Source organism: Trichomycterus rosablanca, chromosome 4 (genome assembly GCF_030014385.1).
Source record: "Trichomycterus rosablanca isolate fTriRos1 chromosome 4, fTriRos1.hap1, whole genome shotgun sequence".
Taxonomy (NCBI): Eukaryota; Metazoa; Chordata; class Actinopteri; order Siluriformes; family Trichomycteridae; genus Trichomycterus; species Trichomycterus rosablanca.
Genome location: NC_085991.1, coordinates 10,956,610 through 10,976,098, shown reverse-complemented (window position 1 = coordinate 10,976,098; position 19,489 = coordinate 10,956,610). Strand labels below are relative to the sequence as shown.

The 19,489-nt window shown below is 48.2% G+C and overlaps 3 non-coding genes across 3 annotated transcripts; 1 reads left to right on the top strand and 2 right to left on the bottom strand.

Moving 5' to 3' along the window:
* Positions 1–3,395: 3,395 nt before the first annotated feature.
* LOC134312589 (U2 spliceosomal RNA) lies at positions 3,396–3,582 on the bottom strand. The gene has a single exon (XR_010011574.1). It is a non-coding gene; the product is annotated as a U2 spliceosomal RNA (small nuclear RNA).
* A 6,431-nt stretch (positions 3,583–10,013) lies between these two features.
* Positions 10,014–10,195, bottom strand: LOC134312615 (U2 spliceosomal RNA). The gene has a single exon (XR_010011593.1). It is a non-coding gene; the product is annotated as a U2 spliceosomal RNA (small nuclear RNA).
* A 4,426-nt stretch (positions 10,196–14,621) lies between these two features.
* LOC134312972 (U5 spliceosomal RNA) lies at positions 14,622–14,736 on the top strand. The gene has a single exon (XR_010011882.1). It is a non-coding gene; the product is annotated as a U5 spliceosomal RNA (small nuclear RNA).
* The last annotated feature ends 4,753 nt before the right edge of the window (positions 14,737–19,489 follow it).

Here is a 19,489-nt window from a genome sequence, read left to right as displayed (position 1 = left end):
CACTGGTTCTTTGTCTGTCTTTCCAGCGCTGGTAGATTCTGGAGCAGAGGGGAACTTCATTCATTCCAGACTGGTGGAACAACTTCATTTACAAGTGGAACTTCTGAATTCCCCATTGAAACTGTCGGCAGTGGATGGGGATCCCGTCGGAAAGGGGGTTGTGTCTCGCTTCACCAAGCTGGTACCGATTTCAACAAGTGCTCTTCACTCTGAAAAGATTAGGTTTTTTGTTCTGGACATTATGATGTTATTCTAGGCTTACCATGGCTTCGTAAGCATAACCCTTGTATTTCATGGGCAGACAAGGAAATAGTTTCTTGGTCCCAGTATTGTATTGAACACTGTCTTCTGTTCCCCAGGATTATCGTTTCCTCTACCACGATTGAGAGTCCTGATAGTAAGATACTTGCTGTTCTTCTTTCGGTGTATCACGATCTTTTGGAGGTGTTTAGTAAGAAAAGAGCAACTGAGCTTCCACCCCTGTCACGTAGGTTCTCACACAGAGCCCGTACAAGTCCCAGAATCAACAAAACAAAATCATGGCAAACTCCCAAGGAAGTCTTTTAAATTCTTTAAGGATGATTTATTGAACCACAGCCCTTAATCCACAGTGAGATATGTAGTCCAAGGTGAAAAATTAATCCACAACCAAACAACTGGCACCGCACTGACAGGATAAGTGAAATAAACTGTTTCTTAGTTATCAACATGTGTGGTGTGGTTTCTTTATGTCTATAATATTTATTGTTGGTATTGCTGTGAAGTTATCACCAATGTAGCCGATAGCAGCTAGTCCATGTGTGCACCCATGTTACTGCTAATGCTAACGGCTAGTGGTTTTGCCAGTGACTGTGATAGCCTTTTTGTCACACACATGCGACAGTGAGGAGAATGCCGTACCTTTCTGTCACGCTTTCCTCGGATTTCCATACGTTGGAAATGCACACACAGCCTCTTCTCCACTTCAGATAATGCATCAGCAACATCAGAATGTACATTTGAGGTGTCTCTGAGAACATATGAATTAAGTCTCATTTTAGACACTTCTCCTGCCCTTCTTCAATTGAACAGTATATCTCTGCAGTCGTTTTTGCAGCCCCATCATGCGTCTCTTCTCCCTTTGTTTTTTCTCCTTACCTTTTCTTTCTAAAAAAACGTCTCGTCCTGTCTTTTACCATCTCCCACCACTGTGCTCGTGTATCGTACAAGTCTTGGAGGGTCTGCCAGAGGCCGAACTGTTCCCTGTACTCCCTAATGATCTCCTCGTCTTCTAACAGGGAACAGTTCAGCCTCCACAGCCCTCCGCCTATCATCACACCTGTGGGGAGTGAAAGAGTGCAAGACAGCATGCAGTGATCTGTAAAGAAAAGGGGGGTTATTCTAGCATCGGTGGGTGGGCAGCCCCTTGTAAAAACGTAATCTATCCTCGAGGCTCTGGTGCCGTCACCACTGAACCAGGTGAAGCCCTCCTCATTTTGATACAGGGTTTTAAAACAGTCCACTAATTTAAAATCTCTAACTAAAGCCTGCAATAAAACTGATGATTTATCTACGTTAAAATCTTCCCCTGCCCCTTTCCTGTCTGCTCTAGATAAAACACAATTAAAATCCCCTCCCAACACTAGGGGAACCCTCCCCAGCATGTGGGGCTGCAGGTCTTCTAAAAGATCATGCCTGTCATTTTTATCATTAAAACCATACACATTAGGAATGTTAAAATCCCTTCCTAAAAACGTCAGATTTGCTAAAAGCGCCCTCTGATACCTGCTCCAACTCTGCTTGAATGTTAGCACCGCCCTCCAAAACTTGGCCCACTCATGAGGCTGGCTGAGGATTCGAATTTCCCGCCAAAACCTCTTGGCCCGCCTCCTCCCCTTTGTCTTCAGGGTCTTGGCGGGCAGCCATTTTGTTAGCTCTTAGCTTGTTGGCAAATGATTTAGGGCAATCTCTGTAAAGATGGTCACAGTCTCCAAAAAGATTACACCTCCTGCCATTGGGATACTCATCATAAGTGTGCCCAATCTCTCTGCACTTCCCACACACGATTTCCTGGCACGCGCGTTTCCGCAAGGTGTCCAAACTTGCCGCATTTGCGGCAAAGCTTGGGCATACCTTGGTAAAAAATTTAGCCTCGGTTTTCTCCCAACACAATCAATGATGGCAATTGCCGGAGGCCAAGGTAACTGCTCGGGTCTTCCCATTATTTAATGGGAACTCTCCACGAGCAGTTCCAAATGCCATCCTCATCAACTACCTTGACCGGTGGGCTTTTCACCGTGCAAAATCTACCCAGCCATGTACTAATGTCTTCTCCAGTCACAGTCTCATTAAACATCCTGACAAACACAACTTTGTGTGAATTATCAGAGAGTTTCTCGAGGCTGAACATGGAGAACTGGTCTTTTTCATTTTCATATCTTAGCCAGAAATCTCTTAACAAGGAAGCACAGCGGAAACTAACATCAAATCCCTTATTTCCATGCAGAGTCAGTAAACAGTTCAGTTCTTCTGGTTTAAATTTTAGGGTGTTTTGGATTAGCTTTCTTGAGAAGTCCAATCTGGACATGCTCAAAAGCTTGCCATCCTCCCATTTAAAAAGAAAACGCACGCTGTGGTGCCTCCGCATGCCGGCACGAGGAACCGACATGCTTGGAGGCACCAACAGCCTACCAAGCAACTAAAAAACTAAAACAATAAATAGTAAAATCAACGCTAAAAATCTAAAAGGAAAGAAAAGAAATTGCACTTACCTGTTTGGTTATTTTTCCCTTTGTAGGGCTGGTTGGAATGCAACACCTAAAAAGAGAAAAAAAACTGGAGTCTCGTAAAAGCAGGAAATGAAGCCTACCACACAAAACTCTTCCCCAACAGTAGAACTAGTGCAATATCTCCTAAGTGCTTGTGACTAGTACCACGATGGTAAAAGTCTTGCAACACTCAGGAGTCGATCGCTGTCCCGCCCACTTGAGGCCGAGAAGCGATAACCTGAAATAGGCGCCGGGCCCCGGGCCCTACCTTTTGAGGGCCCAGACTAGTGGACGGCGTTGATCGGCCGCCTTCACGCCCAGCGACGAAAAAACCCGCAGCAGGAGGGCCCTTGGGTCGTCAGGTGGGTGAGGAGGCAGCAGAAGAGGCAGCACAGTCTTTGCCTGAAGAAACACATGGTGGAGAAAAATTAAGTCTTTTTCTCTTTTCTTTTTTCTTTTTTTTTTTTTAAAGTAAAACGGAGGGAAAATGAAAAAGCGGGAAAAAGGGGACTCCCTAGCGCAAAAGGGCCGAGGAAACCCCGGGCCTGGGCTAAGCTAAGGTCTATGGCGCCGTACCCCTAATCCCAACAGTGCCCAGCAGGGGCCAGTCACCAGCATTCGTCAATTTCTCTTCCGTTTGACCGTTTATGAGGGTGCACCGTGCCAGGAGTCAATGCAATACCTGGTCGATGCGTGGAGCGGACGGAGCAAGCCCCTCTTCCGACTCCCGGGCCTAAAAATCCATTTAATATATGGTCCTCGGGTAGAGGACGTATCAGATATTAAACTGATAAGAACAGATTTTTTTTTTTTTTTTTTTTTTTAGAAAAACAATTCAAATTTCCATAATATTTACATCATCTCACAATTTTCAAAACACATTGAAACAAAGTTCATACAATAACACAATATTTCATTTGGTTTACATTTGTCTTTCTAAATAACTCAAAGCTTGTTCTGTTGCGTTATCTCAGCATTAATTTATTACAGGCAATCAAAAACAATACATAACAGAAAACATTCGCCTTTTTGTTTAAACGCTATTTCTTCTTTTTACAGTGTTTTATTTTCTTTCTTCATATTTCCTCTCGTTCTAGCTGTGCTACCTTCCTGTGTCTGGCCAAGAACTCTCTGAAGAGGCCCTCCAGTGTAACTTGTGGCTTCTTTTTTGTACACATCTGCATCTACTCCTCCACAACACCACCTTAGCCGCTGAGACCACTGCCCACAGAGCTTCTGTTCCCCCAGCTCTCACACCATAGAGAACGAGGCTTCGGTCTATGTCCGTCTCATTTTCTCTTTGCCACCATTCTGCAATTCGTTGCCAATAATTCTTTGCTATAGGGCATGACCACAGTGCATGCTCTATGCTTTCTGTTCCTCTGCAACCCACCGGGCACTGTGATGTTTTGCTTCGCCCATGCCTGTGTAGTCTTTCTCTTACTGGTAATCTTTTTAGTGCCGCAAGCCAGTGCAGATCTCTGCTGGCTCCATCTAACCACTTGGGTTGTAGAGCCACCCAGTCATCCTCTCTCGTTGGTTGCTCCAGCCCTAGCTTATTTACATGCTCTTCTTTGCTTTGCCTGTACAACTGCCTATGGTCTAAAATGAGCTCATTTGTTGTGCACCACTTGTGCTCCCGAACGAAACTTACTGCCTCTCTGTAGTGTTCAGGGAGATCATCTGACCATGGCTCCATTCCCCTCCAGGGGACCACCTCTCTCAACGGAAAACCAAACCAAAACTTAGCGAACAAAGTTGCTAGGTGTCCCTCTGACCCCTTCACCAACCTTGCTAGGTTTGATTTGTACAAGGATCTTAGTTTGAGGGGTCCACATATTACCCCTCTGCCTCCCTTCGCTATCTCTTGATACATTACTCCTCTTGCCACCCACTCACATCCGCCTTTCCAGATAAACCTGAAGACCATGCGCTCAAGTCTTCTACTTACCCCATACGGAATCGGGAACGCATAAGCCATGTAGATAAGGCTAGATATTATGTCGCAGTTCACTGCAACGACTCTCCCTGTTAGGGACAAATCCCTCAAGATCCATCTTTCAGTTCTAACCTGTGCCTTGACTAAGGCCTCCTCCCAGTTTTTCCTTGCACTGCTTTCTTTCCAGAATTTAATCCCCAAAATTCGCATGCTGTCCTTACATAAGGGATATTCTCCCGGGACCCTTTCCCTGCCCTGCCATGCGCCCACACACATCACGGCCGACTTATTCTTGTTGATGCGTGCTCCCGTCGCCTTAGTAAATGACTGCATGATTTCTTCAGCTGTTTCGAAGTCTGACTCTTCCCCCAAGAACAATGTCGTATCATCCGCATATGCTGATACCTTGGCCCGCGTCCCCTTGCCCCCTGGAATGTGGAGTCCTCTGAGCCTGGCCTCTGCTCTGAAACGGGCTATTAGTGGTTCCACATATAAGACGTATAGCAGCGGGGACAATGGGCACCCCTGCCTTACCCCTCCTACCTGTCCTACTTGTTTGGAGTAATAGCCATTTACTCCAATCCTACTTGCCGCTCCCTCGTACAACAAGCGCACTAGTGCAATGTATGCCTGCCCGAAACCCATCCTCTCCATTGTAGCGAACAAATACTTATGGCTGACTCGATCAAAAGCTTTTTCCTGGTCAATGCCAAGGAGTGCCAGGGGCAGCTTTCGCTGCTGGGCCCACGCAATTGCGTCTCTTATCAGTGCTATATTCATTGCACTCGACCGTCCTGGCACTCCACTCGTCTGGTCCGGATGGATTACTCTGGCCATCACCCCCCTCATCCGCCTAGCTAGGACCTTTGCCAGGATTTTATAGTCTGTCGTTAGATTTGTAATCGGTCTCCAGTTAGCTAAGTCTGTTCTGTCTCCTTTTTTGTGGATTAGTGTTACATGGCCTGTCCTGAGGGACAGAGGCAGTTTTCCATGTCTCTCGGCTTCTGTGTACACTTCTAACAAATCTGGACCAATCTGGGGCCAAAAGGCCTGATACCACTCTTTTGGGAGCCCGTCACCCCCCGGTGCTACCCCTCCCTTTAGTGAGCGCATGGCCCTCTCCACTTCTTCCAAACTAATCTCGATCTCCAACTCTTGCCTTTCCTTCTCATCAAATCTTTGCCCTAAAGCCTCCCAGAAGACCTCAGCTTCCCTCATATTTACCTTCCTTTCTTGGAATAGGTCCTCGTAAAACCTTTCTACTACCTTGAGCATTTCTCCCGTTGTTGTGACGCACGCATCACCCGTCCTCAGTCCTACCAAATGTGATTTCTTTTGTCTTTTCTTTACCTTATCAAAGAAGTATTTAGTTGGTTTTTCGTCCTGCTGTAATCTGTACTGTCCCATCTGTACACAATAGCTACGTGCCTTCTCAACGAAGTGGTCTTGCATATTTCTACTTGCCTCCTTGATCCCTGCTGTATCTTTTGTGGCCCAAGCTACCTTCAAATCTTTTGACCACTGGGCTACGTCCTTCTTTTCTTTTTTTGCCGTCTCCCTTCCCCACTTTCGGCAAAATGAGGCTACTCTAATCTTGAGGTTTTACCACCACTCACTATAGCTACTGTACAATACTTTCAGGGCTCTCCAGCCAGCATACATGGTGCGGAATTTTGTAATCTAGCCGCGACGTATCCCCCCTACTGTTTCTCCAGGTTATTTGATCTTCCCCTTGCTTAGCTGCCTTGGCAGCATCCATCAGCCCTGCTTCTGTTACAACTCGGTCCAGCTCTTTTTCTCTTTTTAAATTTACGTTAAAATCTCCTCCCATCCATACTTGCCTGTTTGTGTACTTTAAGGGTTCCAGTGCCTGGAAAAACCCCGCTCTTTCTCCAGCCACTGCTGGCGCATACACACATATGGCTCTAAATTGCAGTCCCCTCCATTCTCCATGCACCATCAAAATCCTCCCTGGCACCACTGTTATCACTTCACTGACCTCAAACTCCTGTGTCCCAAACACTATTCCCACTCCGTCCCCTTTTCCTTCTCCTGCCCCCCATACCGACGGTCCCCTTTCCCAGCCTTCTGAGAAGCGAGTCTCATTTTGGCCTGGGCGTAGATGGCACTCCTGGACAAACAAGACATCAAAAGGTATTGTTTCTAAGGTCTTAAATATCGCTGCTCTTCTGATACCCTGCCTCATCCCTCTCACATTCAAGGTTGCTATTTTTAACATTGTTTGCATTATGCTTTAATCCAGTTCTCTTACCTTTTTCATCACCCTTCCCCCTCCCCTTCTTACCATACTCCCCTCAAGTTCACATATTTTCCTGTTCATCAGTCTCTGCTATTGTCCATCTCTGCAATCTCCCCTCTGTGTCCATGTCCTCCTCTCCATCCTTTCTCCATGATGCATCGCTGTCCTCACCTATGGTGCGCTTCTCTCCTGTGTTTTCTGCTTTCCTTTCCTTGTGTCGTCCTTGTTCTCCCTCGTTGTCTGATCCTCCAGCGGCTCCCTCCATTCCTCTCCGGCTTCTCTTTACTTTTCTTTTCTCTGCCTTGGACCCTGGGTGTCTGTCTTTCTCCTGCTGTTCCATCTGTTCTGCCCGGTCTTCTTCCTCAGGTGTTTTTCCCAAGGCTTGGGTGATTTCTCCAGAGACCGCCTCTCCCTCTGTCTCCGACAAGTCGCCCCATTTGCTTACTATTTGCTGAACTGCTTCAAGTATATTCTCCTCTTCTTCGTCAGTACCTGTTTTCTCCAGTTCTCTCTGCTTTTGGTTTCTGCTTTCAGCTTCTTCCTGTCTTCTCCCCTGTTCATTGCTCTCTGACTGCCCCTTCACTACTACTGCCTCCATCTCCTCCATTTGTAGGTCCTGCGAGAAGAGGCTAGCAAAGGTGTTTTTCTTTGCTGGGCAGCTACGATAGAGGTGTGCCTCACTGCCGCATAGACTGCACGTTCTCGGAGCATTGCACTCAGCTGCTACATGGCCCTCCCCTCCACAGAACCTGCATCGCAGCCCTGTGCAGGAGTCCTTGGTGTGTCCACGGGCTCCGCACCTGCGACAATAAATGGGCTGTCCGGGATAGTGCAGGAAACCTCTGTGCGGCCCTATTGCGAAACTGCCTGGTGGGTGCAATTGGGCTCCCGGGTCATTTGGGTCCATCCTCAATTTTACCAATTATCAGCGCCTGCCAGTCCAAATGCCATGCCTGTCTCTTATCTTATCTTAAAACTGACATTTCTTTTTTGACATCTTTAATCTCATCACTAAAATCAAAACCAGCAATTAAAAGGTTAAAATATCTCTGTAGTCGTTTTTGCAGCCCCATCATGCGTCTCTTCTCCATTTTTCCTTACCTCTCCTTTTAAAAAAACGTCTCGTCCTGTCTTTTACCATCTCCCACCACTGTGCACGTGTATCGTACAAGTCTTGGAGGGTCTGCCAGAGGCCGAACTGTTCCCTGTACTCCCTGATGATCTCCTCGTCTTCTAACAGGGAACAGTTCAGCCTCCACAGCCCTCCGCCTATCGTCACACCTGTGGGGAGTGAAAGGGTGCAAGACAGCATGCAGTGATCCGTAAAGAAAAGGGGGGTTATTCTAGCATCGGTGGGTGGGCAGCCCCTTGTAAAAATGTAATCTATCCTCGAGGCTCTGGTGCCATCACCACTGAACCAGGTGAAGCCCTCCTCGTTCTGATGCAGGGTTTTAAAACAGTCCACTAATTTAAAATCTCTGATTAAAGCCTGCAATAAAACCGATGATTTATCTACTTTAAAATCTTGCCCCTTTCCTGTCTGCTCTAGATAAAACACAATTAAAATCCCCTCCCAACACTAGGGGAACCCTCCCCAGCATGTGGGGCTGCAGGTCCTCTAAAAGATCGTGCCTGTCATTTTTATCATTAAAACCATACACATTAAGAATGTTAAAATCCCTTCCTAAAAACGTCAGATTAGCTAAAAGCGCCCGTCCGTCTCTCACCACCGTGCTGCCCTTCACCAAAATGTTAGGGTTTTTTATTAAAATGGCAACACCGTCGGCCCGGCTGTAGTGCGAGCCGCTCCAGAGAGAGGGACCCGCAGCCCAGCGCTGCTCCCAATCTCTGTATGACACTCTTGCAGTAAAAACACATCTGACTTTAAGTCATTTAAAAGGGACAGAACACTCTGTGCTCTCAACGGTGCTCTCACGCTTCTCACATTGATGGTGGAGATCGTAAGAGACATGAGCACTATAGGTTAAAAACAGGCGTGATCTTTAAAACCCGAACATTAAAACCACAGAGATACGGTTAAAAGCCGGTTAAAATTACCCTATTTCTTGTGGCTCCTCATTGATCTTCATTAAATTGAAGTGTGAGTGGTCGCAGGTGTCCCGCGCGTCCCGGCATGCTGAGCACTGCTCTAACATGCTTTTCGGCGTGGATGATTTTAGCTGGAGGCGCAGAAAGGATACCTCATTTGGGGATTCAGCGGACCACAGCCGGTTCAGGTCCTCCGACGAGGAGCTACCTGACCGCTCTGTGGCCCGCTGTTTCTTCTCCGCCAGGTCTGGCAGAGGAGATCCCGCAGGTCTCTTCGGCACCTGAGCGCTAGGGAGCGAGAGAGTCAACTCCCCCACTCCACTAGCAGTCACACTCACCTCCGGCACCGTCTCCATACAGGAAGAGGTTGAGTCTTCCTCTTCCTCATCATTGTCATCATCATCATTATCACCATCATCATCATTTTTCTGTTCCTGTTCCTCGGAGGGCGGGACCTCCGTTACCTGTTCCGACCCTGCCTGGCCGCTTGCTCCGCCCTCCAGTTCTTAGCCCACTTGTGAGGCTGGCTGGGGATTTGAATTTCCCGCCAAAATCTCAGGACCCGCCTCCTTTCCTTTGTCTCCCTGGGCCTGTGTTTGGGCAGCCATGTTGTCACCTTTTAACTTGTTGGCAAACGATTTTGGGCAATCCCTGAAGAGATGGTTACAGTCACCACAGAGATTGCACCTCCTGCCATTGGGACACTGCTCGTACGTGTGCCCAACTTGGGTCGTCGGGTGGGTGACGAGGCAGCAGAAGAGGCAGCACAGCCTTTGCCTGGAGAAACACAGAGTGGGGAAAGATGAAGTCTTTCTCTTTTTTTTTTTTTTTTTTTTTTTAAGTAAAACGGAGGGAAAATGAACAAGCGGGAAAAAGGGGACTCCCTAGCGCAAAAGGACAGAGGAAACCCCGGGCCTAGGCTAAGCAAAGGTCTAAGTCGCCGTACCCCTAATGCCAACAGTGCCCAGCAGGGGCCAGTCACCAGCATTCGTCAATTTCTCTTTCGTTTGACCGTTTATGAGGGTGCACCGTGCCAGGAGGCAATGCAATACCTGGTCGATGCGTGGAGTGGACGGAGTAAGCCCCTCTTCCGACTCCCGGGCCTAAAAATCCATTTAATATATGGTCCTCGGGTAGAGGACGTATCAGATATTAAACTGATAAGAACAGATTTTTTTTTTTTTTTATTAGAAAAATCATTTCACCATTAGATAATTCAGTTCACAATTAAACCTCCACCACTTCCCACTCTAGTGCTCATTGTCCATGTGTCTCTTGCTACCCTGGCCTACCCTTCCTTTTTTCCAATAGAGGGCTGGCTTTTTCCAGCTTCTTGAGGAAGATTTCGAACAGGGCCCTTCGTGAGCTTCCGGCTCTCTTCTTGCGCAGGCACCAGTTTCTTCTTCCCCAGAAGATTTTTTTTGGCGGTGGAAATTACTAACCTCTGCTTGCTCTGCCCAGCCATTTCTTTTCCCAACAGGACCAGGTCTTGACTCCAGGGTGGACCCTTCCCTCCCGACCACCATTCCAGCACCAGGTTCCAGAAGGCCGCCACCTCCGGGCATGTCTACAGAGCATGAGCAATTGTTTCCTCTCCTCCACACTCTGCCGAGCAAAGCGGAGTTACACGCTGCCCGTGCCGGTGCAACCTTTCCCGCACCGGGAGCCTGCCCAGTGCAGCCAGCCAGTGGATGTGTTTGCTCTGCCCGTCCAGCCACTTGGGCTGCAAGGATTTCCAGTCCACGTCTCCTCTCGGCCTGTCCCCTGGAAGATTTGCGACATGCTCGCTCAGCCACCGTTGGTACAGTGCTCGGTGTTTCAAGACTAAGTCTTGCAACAAGCACCACCAATGTTTTCTGACGAAATCTTTTGCTTGTCTGTAATGCCCAGGGGCTTCCTCGGACCATGGGTCGGTCCCTCGCCAAACTAGAACTTGGCGAACAGGGATGCCGGGTGTCAGGCGGCCCCCTGGACCAAACCCGCCAGGTTGGCAATGTACAGTGTCATGAGTTTCAGGTACGAGCAGACCATGCCCCTCCCTCCTCGGCTTGTGTCATGGTACATTGTACCCCGCGACACCAGTTCTGCCTTACCACTCCACACGAAACGAAACAAAATCCGTTCTAACCTTCTTCCCACTTGGTATGGGACCGGATACACATATGCTAGGTCGGGCCTAGCATATGTGCTACAAGTCGGGCCATGAGGTCGCACTTTACTGCAATCACCCGTCCCATTAGGCTTCTTTCCATGTCTTTCAGGCTCCACCGGTTCACCAGATATGTAGTCCTAGGACCCGGAGGCCATCCTCACAGCGAGCATAGCCTCCTGGAGCGATCTTTCTATCTTTTCATGCACCAAGGAACATGACCGACGATTTGGCTTTGTTCACTTGGGCCCCAGTGGCAGCTTCAAAATCGGACAAGACTCTTGGGTCTATTGCTTGGAAGTCACCTTCTGCACCCAGGAAGGCGGTGGCATCATCGCGTAGGCCAAGATTTTCGTGCTGACTCCCCGTCCCCCCAGGATGTGGAGACCTCTGAACCTGGGCTCAGCTTGCAGGCTTGTGAGAAGAGGACTAACTCTTCCTCCTAGTTTTTCCTTGCACTGCTTCCTTTCCAGAATTTAATCCCCAAAATTCCCGGGATTTTCTCCCGGGACCCTTTCCCTGCTCTGCCATGTGCCCACACACATCACAGCCGACTTATTCTTGTTCATGCGTGCTCCTGTCGCTTTAGTAAATGACTGCATGATTTCTTCCACTGTTTCGAAGTCTGACTCTTCCCCAGGAACAATGTCGTATCGTCCGCATATGCAGATACCTTAGCCCTCGTCCCCTTGCTTCCTGGAATGTGAAGTCCTCTGCCTCTGCTCTGAACCGGGCTATTAGTGGTTCCAGAAATAGGACATACAGCAGCGGGGACAATGGGCACCCCTGCCTTACCCCTCCTACCTGTCTTACTTGTTTGGAGTAGTAGCCATTTTCTCCAATCCGACTTGCCGCTCCCTCATACAGCAAGCGCACTAGTGCAATGTATGCCTGTCCGAAACCCATCCTCTCCATTGTGGCGAACAAATACTTATGACTGACTCGATCAAATGCCTTTTCCTGGTAAATTCCGAGAAGTGCCAGGGGTACCTTTCGCTGCTGGGCCCACACAATTGCGTCTCTTATCAGTGCAATGTTCATTGCACTTGACAGTCCCGTCACTCCACTCGTCTGGTCCGGATGGATTACTTTGGCCATCACCCCCCTCATCCGCCTAGCTAGGACCTTTGCCAAGATTTTATAGTCTGTTGTTAGATTTGTAATTGGTCTCCAGTTAGCTAGGTCCGTTCTGTCACCTTTTTTATGGATTAACGTTACATGGCCTGTCCTGAGGGACAGAGGCAGTTTTCCATGTCTCTCGGCTTCTGTGTACACTTCTATCAGGTCTGGACCAATCTGAGGCCAAAAGGCCTGATACCACTCTTTTGGGAGCCCGTCGCCCCCCGGTGCTACCCCTCCCTTCAGTGAGCGCATGGCCCTCTCCACTTCTTCCATACTGATCTCGAGCTCCAACTCTTACCTTTCCTTCTCATCCAGTCTTTGCCCTAAAGCCTCCCAGAAGACCTCAGCTTCCCTCACATCTACCTTCCTTTCTTGGAATAGGTCCTCATAAAACCTTTCCACTACCTTAAGCATTTCTCCCGTTGTTGTGGCGCACGCATCGGCCATCCTCAGTCCTACCATATGTGATTTCTTTTGTCTTTTCTTCACCGTATCGAAGAAGTATCTAGTTGGTTTTTCGTCCTGCTGTAGTCTGTACTGTCCCATCTGTACACAATAGCTACGTGCCTTCTCAACAAAGTGATCTTGCATATTTCTACTTGCATCCTTGATCCCTGCTGTATCTTTTGTGGCCCAAGCTACCTTCAAATTTTTTGACCACTGGGCTACGTCCTTCTTTTCCTTTTTTGCCACCTCCCTTCCCCACTTTCGGCAAAATGAGGCTACTCTAATCTTGAGGTTTTACCCCCACTCACTATAGCTACTGTACAATCCTCCTCTCCTTCCTTTCTCCATGATGCATCACTATCCTCACCTATGACGTGCTTCTCTCCTGTGTCTTCTGCTTTCCTTTCCTTGTGTCGTCCTTGTTCTCCCTCGTTGTCTGATCCTCCAGCAGCTCCCTCCATTCCTCTCTGGCTTCTCTTTGCTTTTCTTTTCTCTCCCTTGGACGCTGGGTGTCTGTTTTCCTCCTGCTGTTCTATCCGTTCTGTCTGGTCTTCTCCTCTTCTTCGTCCGTATCTGCCTTCTCCGGTTCTCTCTGCCTCTGGTTTCTCTCTTTAGCTTCTTCCTGTCTTTTCCCCTGTTCTTTGCTCTCTGACTGCCCCTTCACTACTACTGCCTCCATCTCCTCCATTTGTAGGTCCTGCGAGAAGAGGCTAGCAAAGGTGTTTTTCCTTGCTGGGCAGCTATGATAGAGGTGTGCCTCACTGCCGCATAGACTGCACGTTCTCGGAGCATTGCACTCAGCTGCTACATGGCCGCACCTGCGGCAATAAATGGGCTAGCCGGGATAGTGCAGGAAACCTCTATGTGGCCCTATTGCAAAACTGCCTGGTGGGTGCATCTGGGTCCCCGGGTCAGTTGGGTCCATCCTCAATTTTACCAAGTATCGACGCCTGCCAGTCCAAATGCCGTGCCTGTCTCTTATCTTGTCCCCCGACGACACTGTGGTGCAATACCTTGCTAAGAATGCTCGGATGCCTTCTTCCGCCAGAAAAGGGTTGTAGCTGTGCAGGATGAGTGGTACTTCGTCGTAAGCAAACAGCGGGTTAAGCTTTATCCCTTGCAGAGCTGAGATGTCCTGGTGGCTGGTGCACATTTGAAAAAACTCCTGGCAGTGCTGCATTGACACAAACGTGATGTCGATAAAACCAGTGGTGGAGAAATCCTGCAGGCAGTAAACCGCTCCTGGTGCTATTCCACATATATCTCGAAGTATCTTCAAAATCACCCAGTCTCGTCCAAATCTTTTCTTGTTCTCCTCTGATGCTTCTTCTCTGATCTTTAACCGTACTGAATTTCTGAGCCGCGCCACCCTGGCTGACCTTTCGCGTTCGTCTCCCAGCATTTTCACTTGATCTTAGCCAAAAGGCAGATAAGTGATAACCTGAAATAGGTGCCGGGCCGCGGGCCCTACCTTTTCCGGGCCCGGACTACCGTACAGCGCTGACCGGCCGCCTTCAAGACTCCTGGCATGGTGCACCCTCATAAACGATTAAATGAAAGAGAAATTGACGATTGCTGGTGACTGGGCACTGCTGGGATAAGGGGTACGGCGCCTTAGACCTTAGCTTAGCCCAGGCCCAGGGTTTCCTCTGTCCTTTTGCGCTAGGGAGTCCCCTTTTTTCCGCTTTTACATTTTTCCCTCCGTTTTACTTAAAAAAAAGATAGAAAAAGACTTAATTTTTCCCCACCCTATGTTCCTCCAAGCAAAGGCTGTGCTGCCCCATCTGCTGCCTAGTCACCCACCCGACGACCCAAGGGCACTCCTGTTGCAGGTTTTTGTCACTCTACCTCGAGCCCTCTTCCTTGAGCGGCCGGTGGCCTATGGAGGCCCGAGCGAGCAGTGAGCAGGGCTTGAGTTGCTCTTCATTTACGTACAAAACTTTCGCCTTTTACTAAAGATTTCCGTGGAGAGGAACGTTGACAAGTTCAACTTATTTTTTGAAGGCTTTGCCTTTGCAAAGCTGCTCTTTTGCTGGTGGAATGAAAGAATGTTTGTGGGCGTGAAGGCGGCCGGTCAGCACTAGTCCGGGCCCAGAAAATCGATGTTACAATAGTATCACTTCAAGATTGCCACAAGCTTTTCAGTAAGTGCAGCAGCGACCTTGAACATCCTGCACTTCTGGGAATTAGAGCTGCGCTGCTGTTTGCCAGTGAAGAAATCCCAATGATTGTTCACCTCTACAACCCTTACGTGGAGGAAGAAAATATCTGGGCCTTCTTAGCAAGGTAATGTGCATCAGTTTCAACTGGCGAGAGGCTTAAGGATTGTTTTGGAATTTGGACTGGAAGGTGACGTTATAATGTCCTGCTGAGGGAGGATCCGGCTGGAGGCATACAACACCCACCTGGCAGCTTTGCCATCAGTCCACACAGAGGATATCTGCACTACCCAGGTCAACCGATCTACTGCAGGCACTGTGGGGCTCTGGGTCATACCAAAGATTCCTGTCAGGGCCTCAGATGCAGATTCTGTGGGCAGGAGGGACACATGGCAGCGAACTGCACAGCGCCTAGAACCTGTAGCCTTTGTCGTAGCGAGGCTCACCTGTATCGGAGCTGTCCATTAAGGGACAACACATTCGCAAGCCTGTTTTCTGGAAACCCAAGAATGGAGAACGAAGATTATACACAGGCACTGGGCAACAAAACAACAAATCGGACTGGAGAGGGTGAGGCCTTGACAGAGATGCAGGCGGAAGCAGAGGAAAGAGAAGGAGATGCAGTAGTGGAGGAAACAATGGAATCTGGAAAGGGAAAGGAGTCCGAGACCAACCCTGCAGAACCACAAGACACCAAAACATCGACAAAACCCACAACCAGCCACAGATCACTAACTTGGGGAGAAAGGGTGGAAAAAGAGATCACAGAGAAAAGCAAAAACCAGAACAATCACCACCACAAGGATCCACAGAAAGAAAACGCTGATGGGACAACAACTGAAATGGAAAGTGATCAAGGAATCCCAAGCAAGAAAGAAGGACAAAGTGGCAAGGCAAAAAGGAGTAAAAAAGGAACACACCAAACGGATAAGGAAAGAGACAGAATAACAAAGGAAGAATGGGTCAAGAAAATGAGAACAAAGGCAAGACTATACAGCTTCTTGGACCTGGAAAGTGAAATGGAGTCCCTAAGTTCGGAGGAGAGCGGAAAGGAAAATGATGAAGGAAAAAAGGAGCAGGAGAACAAAAGAAGAAGTAAGTGTTCAAAGTAGGAAAAGAGAGAGAAGTAATTGGAGGAAAATAGGGAAAATGAGAACAAGAACATGTAGAAAGGAAAATAAATCTGAAGGAAGGAAAACTTACATTAGCAACCCTGAATGCAAGGGGCATGAGACAGACGGGAAGACGAATGGCAATTTTTAAGTCCTTGGAGATACTCCCACTAGATGTTATCTTTGTCCAGGAGTGTCATCTACGAAAAGAAGCAGAGGGGACTTGGTTTTCCAGAGGGTGGGAATGGGGTCCATCGGTGTGGGGGGCAGGGGAGGGAAAAGGGGATAGGGTAGGAATATTGTTTAAAAGTTTCGATTTTGTAGTAAGCAAAACAGTAGTGGCTGTACCAGGGAGAATTTTTTATACTGATGTAACTTGGAGAGGGGTGCCCTTTAGAGCTATTTGCATCTACGCTTCAGCAACTCGAGGCAGGAGAAGGGGTTTCTTCCGAGAGCTAGAGCCACTCCCTCAAACCAACAGTCCAGGCTTTAAGAAACAGCAAAAACATCAGAAGATAGAGAGAGAGCAACATGGAGGAATTCGAGAGAAAATGCCTCATGATTTGATTATATAATGGTACAGGAAAACACAAAGGTTGATAGTTTCAGAGTAGAGCCACATTGGTGTACAGATCACTGCATAGTGAGCACTACGGTAAGGATAGAAAAGGGAAAGAAAGGACCAGGTTTATGGAAACTAAACATAACATATCTACAGGATCAGAACTTCAGACCTTTAGGTCGCTTTATGTTGGGTGGCAGGCCTTGAGAGGGCTTTACAAGACATGGGCGGAATGGTGGGAACACTTGAAAGCCAAGGTGCGGATTTTCTGCCAACAGTGGGGATGGCAGAGGGCAAGAAAGGAAAGGGAAAAGGTAACCCGATGGTCAAGGGTCTTGCAGGGTGCATGGAGTGAAGGCAATATAGAAGGAAGCAGGGTGGCTAGAATGAACCTAAAAGATCGGTACAGTAGCGCACCCAGACCAAACTTGCGGAGTACCAGGACGGTTGCACAGCCTGAATATCTTACTGGTTCGAGATGCAATAGCCTGGGCACAGCAACGCAATCTGCCTTTAGCAATCCTGGGACTAGACCAGGAAAAGGCTTTCGACTGTGTCAGCCACCAGTTTCTCTTCACTACCCTCAATAAAATGGGGTTTGTCCCATCGTATGTGTCATGGGTGCACATCCTCTACAAGGGAGCTACAAGCCGAGTAAACGTGAATGGATACTATTCGGAAGGAGTAGAACAAGCAGGTGGAGTAAGGCAGGGCTGTCCACTTTCCTCACTGCTGTACATCATCTTTCTTGAACCACTAATGGCCCGACTATGAGCGGAGCCCAAATTCGTAGGACTGCATATCCCAGGTGGGAAAGGTGTGCAAGCCAAAGTGTCAGCATATGCAGACGATGCCACCCTTTTCATGAGTTCAGAAGGGGATTTCCAGATAGTGGAGCAGACACTTTTTTTCAGAAAATTTTCCAAAGCTACCGGGGCACGGGTGAACAAAGCAAAGTCAACAGTACTAGGTATAGGCGCATGGCGAGGTAGGCAGGAGGTGCCAGGCGGCTTTTCCGTGTGCCATGATGGGGTCCGGATCTTGGGAGTGCAGTTCTGGAGAGAGGGAAGCGCTATAAAAACTGGGAAGCAAGACTAGCGAAGGTAAGACAAAAAATAGAAAGATGGGCAACAAGAGATTTATCTCTGACAGGGAGAGTGGCAGCAATAGACAGCGACGTCTTCTCGACCCTAGTCCACCTGGCCTACGCGTTTTCTGTTCCCTTCTGGACAGGAAGGCGGCTTGAACGCCTATTTTTTTATTTCATATGGGGAGGAAGCTGCGAGTGGGTAGCAAGAGGCATAATGTACCAGGAAACAGCTAAAGGCGGGAAAGGAGTAGTGTGTGCCCCCTTAAAACTAACAGCCTTGTATCTGGCTAATGCAGCAAAACTGACACAAGGATGACACAAACAGACATCGATAGTGAAGCACTTCAGCCAAAGTGGCTGGACGGGAGGAGCAGAGACCTACATTGTTTAACAGCCTTGAAAAGATTACCGGTAAGAGAACGAATGTTCCGCCATTGGGCGTAGTGGCACACCAAGATGCCCACTGGGGTGTGGAGGTGAAGAAACCGTAGAACATGCCATGTGGTCATGTCCAGTAGTGGCCCAGCTCTGGGACTCAATTTCAAAATGGTGGCCGGAAAAACGCGAAAGTCCTGGTCCTCTGGGGTACAAAAGCAAATGAATCAGCCAATCTGTGGATCGCAGTATCTGAAGCGAGAAAAGCACCATGGGGGAGGTGATGCGAGTTTCTTCAAAAGCAGGCAGTAAAGAGGCAACCGAACTTTTTCCATACTTTTTTGTACAAGTACCTATACAAGTACAAGAAAGTGGTCCGGTTAAAAGAACAGGGAAAAGAACAAAGCAATGTAGGCAAAGATCCAGAAGAACAACAAAACTCTGGTAAAATAAGTTAAAATCTGCAAAATCGAAACTTGATGATGTGGTGGTGGGACTAGGGTGAGACAAAGTCAGAGCTGTTTAAGCTGCAGGCTGTATAGAAGGTGGAGGGAGGAACACATTGGAGGACTGAACCTGGAAAAGCCACAAACAGACATCGATAGGGAAGCACTTCAGCCAAAGTGGCTGGACGGGAGGAGCAGAGACCTACATTGTTTAACAGCCTTGAAAAGACTACCGGTAAGAGAACGAATGTTCCGCCATTGGGCGTAGTGGCACACCAAGATGCCCACTGGGGTGTGGCGGTGAAGAAACCGTAGAACATGCCATGTGGTCATGTCCAGTAGTGGCCCAGCTCTGGGACTCAATTTCAAAATGGTGGCCGGAAAAACGCGAAAGTCCTGGTCCTCTAGGGTACAAAAGCAAATGAATCAGCCAATTTGTGGATCGCAATATCTGAAGCGAAAAAAGCACCATGGGGGAGGTGATGCGAGTTTCTTCAAAAGCAGGCAGTAAAGAGGCAACCGAACCTTTTCCATACTTTTTTGTACAAGTACCTATACAAGTACAAAAAAGGGGACCGGTTAAAAGAACAGGGAAAAGAACAAAGCAATGTAGGCAAAGATCCAGAAGAACAACAAAACTCTGGTAAAATAAGTTAAAATCTGCAAAATCGAAACTTGATGATGTGGTGGTGGGACTAGGGTGAGACAAAGTCAGAGCTGTTTAAGCTGCAGGCCACGGAAATTTTTTGCCTACAGGACTTTTCCACGTGGGATTCATGGACATAACATTCAGAGATATGCCAGCAAGAGTTTCTAGCAGCAAGGGAAAGGCAGAATGAGCACAGAGATCTGGAGGGACTGACGGTGAGAGCTCTTTTCATCTGGGAGGAGGTGAGCCTAACGGTTCACATGTATAACCCGTTCATGGAGGAGGAGGACATCAGACAATACCTGCAAAGGTATTGTCTAAAAGTGGAAGGCGGGGAGGAGTTGACAAACAGGTATGGGATATGGAACGGGAGACGGAGATAT